The sequence below is a fragment of the Narcine bancroftii genome, chromosome 12 (genome assembly GCF_036971445.1).
Source record: "Narcine bancroftii isolate sNarBan1 chromosome 12, sNarBan1.hap1, whole genome shotgun sequence".
Taxonomy (NCBI): domain Eukaryota; kingdom Metazoa; phylum Chordata; class Chondrichthyes; order Torpediniformes; family Narcinidae; genus Narcine; species Narcine bancroftii.
This window is the reverse complement of record NC_091480.1, coordinates 25,313,720-25,321,574: the sequence shown is the minus strand read 5'-3', so window position 1 is coordinate 25,321,574 and position 7,855 is coordinate 25,313,720. Positions and strand designations below refer to the sequence as shown.

At 41.3% G+C, this 7,855-nt stretch overlaps 1 protein-coding gene and 1 long non-coding RNA gene across 2 annotated transcripts in view; both read left to right on the top strand.

The window, feature by feature from the left end:
* The window catches only part of LOC138747075 (uncharacterized protein C7orf50 homolog), a 250,789-nt gene that overhangs the window by 66,825 nt on the left and 176,109 nt on the right, over positions 1-7,855 (top strand). The gene's annotated exons all lie outside the window — the stretch shown is intronic.
* LOC138747076 (uncharacterized) overlaps positions 1-7,855 on the top strand; it is an 81,144-nt gene that overhangs the window by 49,922 nt on the left and 23,367 nt on the right. The gene's annotated exons all lie outside the window — the stretch shown is intronic.

Sequence of the window (7,855 nt, the reverse complement as noted above, 5' to 3'; positions counted from 1 at the left end):
ACCAACATGAACAACGTGGCCCGCTCAGTGTAGCTGGGAGTCTATGAGAGACTGGGTGTTCCCAGGCACCAACATGAATAACGTGGCCCGCTCAGTGTAGCTGGGAGTTTATGAGAGACTGGGTGTTCCCAGGCATCAACATGAACAACGTGGCCCGCTCAGTGTAGCTGGGAGTCTATGAGAGACTGGGTGTTCCCAGGCACCAACATTAACAATGTGGCCCGCTCAGTGTAGCTGGGAGTCTATGAGAGACTGGGTGGTCAGTGGCCATTCCCAGGCACCAACATGAGCAACGTGGCCCGCTCAGTGTTGGTGGGAGTCTATGAGAGACTGGGTGTTCCCAGGCACCAACATGAACAACGTGGCCCGCTCAGTGTAGCTGGGAGTCTATGAGAGACTGGGTGGTCAGTGGCCATTTCCAGACACCAACATGAGCAATGTGGCCCGCTCAGTGTAGCTGGGAGTCTATGAGAGACTGGGTGGTCAGTGGCCATTTCCAGACACCAACATGAGCAATGTGGCCCGCTCAGTGTAGCTGGGAGTCTATGAGAGACTGGGTGTTCCCAGGCACCAACATGAACAATGTGGCCCACTCAGTGTAGCTGGGAGTCTATGAGAGACTGGGTGGTCAGTGGCCATTCCCAGGCATCAACATGAACAACGTGGCCCGCTCAGTGTAGCTGGGAGTCTATGAGAGACTGGGTGTTCCCAGGCATCAACATGAACAACGTGGCCCGCTCAGTGTTGCTGGGAGTCTATGAGAGACTGGGTGGTCAGTGGCCATTTCCAGACACCAACATGAGCAATGTGGCCCGCTCAGTGTAGCTGGGAGTCTATGAGAGACTGGGTGTTCCCAGGCACCAACATGAACAACGTGGCCCACTCAGTGTAACTGGGAGTCTATGAGAGACTGGGTGGTCAGTGGCCATTCCCAGGCACCAACATGAGCAACGTGGCCCGCTCAGTGTAGCTGGGAGTTTATGAGAGACTGGGTGTTCCCAGGCATCAACATGAACAACGTGGCCCACTCAGTGTAGCTGGGAGTCTATGAGAGACTGGGTGTTCCCAGGCACCAACATGAACAACGTGGCCTGCTCAGTGTAGCTGGGAGTCTATGAGAGACTGGGTGGTCAGTGGCCATTCCCAGGCACCAACATGAGCAACGTGGCCCGCTCAGTGTAGCTGGGAGTCTATGAGAGACTGGGTGTTCCCAGGCATCAACATGAATAACGTGGCCCTCTCAGTGTTGCTGGGAGTCTATGAGAGACTGGGTGTTCCCAGGCACCAACATGAACAACGTGGCCCGCTCAGTGTAGCTGGGAGTCTATGAGAGACTGGGTGGTCAGTGGCCATTTCCAGACACAACATGAGCAATGTGGCCCGCTCAGTGGAGCTGGGAGTCTATGAGAGACTGGGTGTTCCCAGGCACCAACATGAAAAACGTGGCCCGCTCAGTGTAGCTGGGAGTCTATGAGAGACTGGGTGGTCAGTGGCCATTCCCAGGCACCAACATGAACAACGTGGCCCGCTCAGTATAGCTGGGAGTCTATGAGAGACCGAGTGCTCAGTGGCCATTTCCAGACACCAACATGAGCAACGTGGCCCGCTCAGTGTCGCTGGTCGAGTATCGGGCCTCGGGCTTTAGTGATGTTGGCCGGAGAGGTCTTGATTTTCAAGTCCCTCTTTGTTCAATTGACCAAAGGCATTAAAGGAAATGGCCGCCACCTTCGTTCCTATTGACACATGGCCCCTTTAGTGATGCTACCAATGATGGAGGACTGGAGGAGAGCTCTGGTTACTTTTCAGTTTCTGAATGCTAGGCACTTGGAGATTGTCAGGTGTCTTTGTCGGGTCTGTGAGAACTTCACATCGACTTTTTTGTGTCAATACTTATGTTCATAATTGAGCCCCTTAAGCTGAAGGACCTGCAGAAATCATATTGGTACTCGTCATGAATTCTGTGGGCACCTATGTCGTCTCGTGGGCGATATTGCACTTTCTGATGCTTTTTCTTGGCTAAGGACTACCCAATCTGTTTAATACATCCAGACATTACTTTGAACAGGAATCCCTGGGAAGAAGAAATGCCTCATTAAATTGTGAAACAGCTTAAATGGGGTATGCATGCTCTTGTGTTGATAAGGGGAGTGTGTTGGGTGAGGAAAATAACTTGTATTTGTATAGTATCTTTCATGACTTCAGGATGGTCCAAATCAGGAGTGCTGTCGGTTGTAATGTAAGGAAATGGTGATTAATTTGTGTTTAGGAAGACCTTTTTTGATAAAATCGCAAAAATGGCCAGACTTTGGTTGAGAGATTCGTGTTTGTCAGGGCACAGGAATAATTGTCTTTTCGTTTTTGAAAAATACAATGGAATTTTTTTTTTCCTGATGAAGATTCAAAAAATGAGAGCAGGAAAAGGCTATTTGAGCCTGTTCTGCCATTCAATAAGATCATGGCTGATCTTGCCTTTCTTCCATGACTCAAAATTCCCTTACATTGCAAAAATTCATCTACTGGTAAATGTCTTAAATATATTTAATGAGGGAGCCTTTATTACTTCCTAAGGCAGAGATGAGGTAGCCTCAAATGCTTCTTTGGGCAGAGGAAGCCTTTAAGTCTCATTCTAAAGTTGGTTTCCTTCTGAAGTTTCCCTTGCAAGGAAGTGATAGTTTCCATAATGCTCTGACGTGAGAGTGGAACTCATGACATCCTGACTTGTGAAGAATGCAACCTAATGAACCAAGGCTGGCAGCCGTGTAATCTGAGTTTTAGTGTTGTGTCAAAACTAAATTATGAAAAAAAAAATCTGTATTTCCCTTTGTGCTTTGACAATTCATGCCAGGCAGAAGGGCTATCGCCAATGCACATTTCCCCCCTTTTTTTAAATAAGAAAATGCCAATCTTGATGTAAGTAGATGGGGATAGAAACTACTATTGTGGAGAAAATAAGAATATTCCATCCCACAGATGCTGCCTGACCTTGTACGTTTTCGTAGCACTTTCTGTTTTGACTAAGAACATCCCAAGATTCATACATTCTTGGATATTAATTACGCAAAGAGTACTGGAAATATTTGAGGAAGATCAGTATGATCCTACTGAATGGATATTTCAACTTGATGGCCACTTCTGCTCCTGTTTTTTTTTGTTTTAATCTGATTTCTTGCAACTAATAGATTTAAGAAAATATTATCACCTGTGGGACCATTGTATTGGTTTCTGCGGGGTCCTCCTATGCACAATTTATCTTGTTCTTTGTCCTTTGGGATATTCGAAGGCCAGAAAGATGTAGAAGAGCTTGTGAATGTTGGCAGGAAGGGGTGGAGTAATTGATGGCATCCTTGCAGTTTTGCCTCAATAACTGAACACTATGCTTATATTCATTATGTCAACTGACAATGGTGAACAACATCCAGCACTGATAAAAGAACACTGTTGATCTAAGAAAATTAACCTTGAGAAATGAATTACATAGAAAAGGGGGAGTTGGCCCAAATGTTCTATCGGATTGTTTATATTTTCCTTTTTTAGACCGTTGCAATCAGCATAACTTTTTTATTCCTTTCTTCCTCATATTTATCCAGCTGTCCTTGAAATGCATCAAGAATATTCAGTTCTACATTATGTTCTACATTAATGCAAACTTATGAAACTATTTAGGAGTCTTCTTGAAGTTGTGAAGCCATTTCAGTAATACATAACTGATCCAGGATTTTTTTCCATATAAGTGAGAAAGTATGTACACCCACTTCCTGATAGCTGTGCTCAAGGTGAGTTAGTCTGGTAAGGAATGTGCTTGCAATCGTCATTCATTTATTACCCATATAAACAATTCTATTGCCTCATTCATCAAACTTTCATCTGGAGCCATGAACTTAGTAGTGTTTTGAAGGTTAAAGCTGTATTTATCATTTAAAAGAAAAAAATAAGTTCAAAGAAAGGCAAATTATATGCCAGTAGACAATCCTAGAGAGGTGATTAGAACATGATTAACAAAAGAGAACAAAACCATGATTCAATAGGATGCACCCTTGCTCAGAATTTGTTTGGGATACAGCATTCTTTTCTGGAGAGTGGGTGAAAAGGGTCAAAACATTGCAACTGGAGACTTTAGACCATACAAAGTCAGCTCATATGCAAAGAAATTGAATACTGAGGGTGATCTGATCTCAACACTAAGAAGATTCAGTAGATGACCCAGAATAACAAATTCCTATGATTTGACAATGCAGGAATATAATTTTTTTTTAAAACTTTCTATTTTCCACACTATAAACCATATGGACCAAGATACATAAGGACATTTTTTCTCTTGAATATATACAGTGTCATTTTTCTCCCCCTTTTTCCCCCTTCCCATCCCTCCCTCCCTCCCTCACCCCTCTTCCCATTTATTTGAAGTTCAATCTATAAGATACATTAAACCCGTTAAACAATGTTGTCACTTAATAAAAATAAACAAGAAATTTTACTGAGTCAGTTCATTGTCTCTCAAGGCATTGAATCTTTCTCCAAATATTTCAGTACAGGGTTGATTGGAATTCTCAATACTAATCAAAACTAAGGTATATGGAGCAAAGACAAATGAATGAAAGGAGGATGGATTACAAAGCTCCTGTGATCAATGCAGATGATGCAGAAAGCTTGGGAGGTTGAATGGCCTGTTTCAATCCCAAGGATGTAATATGCTGTTTAAATACATATTTGTTTATGAACTGTTACATTTTTGTTTGTTCTGCTGTTAAAAATTCAGCCTTATGAACAAATATTCTTCTCTATTTGCCTTAAGCTGTGTCTGTTATGACTCAATTGTTGGTGCTCTCATCAACAAATGAGAATTGTTGTATTGCAGTGTTGTAAACTGTAATGTTTTGCAGTACATGGACATAGAAAGTATAATTTCTGATGGTATCACTGATTCACAATCCAACTCATCTTCCTACTTTCCTTTTGTAATGTGCCACAGTCTACCTGATTTGAGCTATGTTTTAATCAGTTGCTCATCAGATGCACACCAGATATCCCATGGCTCCCTTTTCTAATGCATTGGAATTAGCTGTGGACAATGAACCAAAGCACCAGTATTGGATTTGACCTTGACCCGATCAAGACAAAAACGAGGCTGGAACAGATCAGAAAGCGTAGAACGAGGATGAAAAACACAAACCATGCAACTGTATTTCACAATATTTCGACTTCAATTTGGTAATAATGCCTTGGGGTTTCATCTGGAAATTTTAAGTGCAATTCAAAAATTAATCTTTGAACGATCATTGATGAATTCATTATATAAAAGTGACGACTTGATTTTATAATTTTTAAATTTATCAACAAATAACTATTAAAAATCAGGAAAGACAGTGTTGGTTAAATTTATTAAATTGAAAATTCTTGGAAATGTTTGTAAAATACCAGGAACAAAGTAAATGCATAAGTAACTACATTTTCACTCTATTTAAATAGTAAAACACAGAAATATTGGAGGAAGTCATCAAGTCTCACAGCATCCTTAGGAGGTAAAGATGTATTATTGACATTTCCGGCTTGACCCCTTCGTTAAGGCTTTTTTGTTTCACTCCATTCAGTTAAATTTCATGCTTCACTCTACTTAAGACACGACTTCTAATTACATTATCCCAAACAAAAATGAGGTTTTTCAAATGACAATAATTTAAATTTTAAAATACACAAGGTTGGCAGATTCTGGAAAATGGAGCAAAAATTGAGTTGCTGGAGGAACTCTGTGGATGAGGCAGCATCTGTGGGGACAAAGGAATGATTATTATTTTGTTTTGTGACCAATTAGAACTGAAAAATAACCAAATTAACACTGACATTCAAATGTCAAGCCTTTGGGTTTTTAAAGCCTTTTTAAACTTTTCATAATAAAGGTGTGCCCCGCTTAACGTCCGATTGGTCAACGTCCGACCACATATGCGCCTGTTGTCTTTGGTCTGATAGGGTTATAATGGAGTTCAGTTAGAAATCCCAAGAATGGGACATAGCAGATGCAACTGGAAACTGAAGAAGAGGTAAGAGAAAAGGAGAACAGGTTCAGAAGAGGTTCACTGTTAAGGGGTTAGCCAAATTCTTTGACGCTGAATGCTTTTCACTGATCGAGAGGAATGCTCCTGCAGTGTTTGCTGCACAAAGAATTTATGAAGAAAAGAAAATGCAAACTAGGCAAACAACACTGGACATATTCCTGAAGAAGCCAATTCCTCCCCAATAAGAGCCTCAGCCAGGTCCTTCAGGCATTACAAAGTGACAGTTCATCAATGGTGTTAGAAACTCTCCAGTGGCACACTATGAGGAAGTTCAGAACAGTGTGGTGGATGATCTTGATCCTCTTTGTTAAATTGTGTGTGATGTAGGCTAATAAAGTGTTTACATAAAAGTTTAAAAAGTGAAAAACAATTAAGCAGTATAATTTATCATCAGTTCAGTATCCCATGTAATTTTGTTAAGTATATACAGTAATATGGTGTTTGCACAACATATACATCGCATAATGCCCAGTTTCACAGAATGTATCGAGGACGTTAAACGGTGCATACCTTTTAAACTCCCTGGGTCCATGGGTCAACTATACTATTAACACCAGTAGGAACCAGCCAGAACCGGCAAACGGGGACATGGAGTATATGCGCTTGCTGGAAGTCCCTGAAAACAGGGACACGGAGTCCAAAAGGTTAAATTGTCACTCAGTACTGTAAGAAAGTCCTACAAACTAGCTTGAATCCTAATGAATGGGGTGTGGTAGCAACATTTGATTTCAATGTCAATGTGAGTTTATTGTCATGTACAAAAATACAATGTCAGATTTATTAATGGTAAGAAACTGAATTACCACAAATGCAAGACAAAAAGAGAAGAATAAAATATATCAAAAGATCACAATTGCAATTAATACAAGAAAAAATGTGACATTCTGTAAATGTAGATGGTCCTGAGGTCATTTATGATTAGAGTTTGGGAAAGTTCAAGAGTCTGATGGCTGTTGGGTAAAAGGTATTCTTCAACCTGGAGATGCTGGACTTCTGACTTCTGTACATTCTGCTTGAAGGTATGACAGGGGGAAGCAATTGTGACTGGGGTGATGTTGGCAGCACCTCGCTTCGATGCTTTCAATGGATGGGAAGTCTATGTCTTTGATGGACTTTGCTCCAGAAGTGACAAACTTGGGCTTCTGCATTCCTGGATTGTGCGATAAGGTGGCTCAGTTAATTGACCTACTGCCCTGGAGCTCCAGATGTTTTTTACATAGAACTTGCATAAGTTTTCCCTTCTGAAGTATCTCCCTATCATCCAAGAGTGGCCAATCATACAGGAATGACCAAAACTCCAAATATCCATATCACACTGTGAGTTTCGACAGAATATTTGAAGTGCAATGTTTAAGGAAGCTGGACGTCCTATTCATTAGCCCAAATTCAGTTTGCACTGAAGGCGATCTATGAAAATAACTAGGGGTTGAGAAGGTAAAACGTCAGAATGGAATGAGTCCTTATTCTTGTTCCGATCTTTTTACACAGTCGGCATTCCAGGAAATGGGAATGCAGCTGCTGTGTTTATATAAGAAAGATGAGATACAGGTTTGATCCTGAGTTTAGTGCTGTCAGTGCACAGTTTGTACTTTCTCTGTGTAATTGTGTGAATTTCCCCGGGGCACTCTGCTTTCCTCTCTTGATTATTAGTTGGTCATTGTAAATTGTCCCTAATATATCAGTGAGTGATAAAATATAGGGGAGTTTTTCAGGGAATATGAGAGAATAAAATAGGATTAGTGTAAATGAGGGCTTAATGATTGGAATAGACACAGTAGACTGAATGTCCTGTGGTCATACTGCAA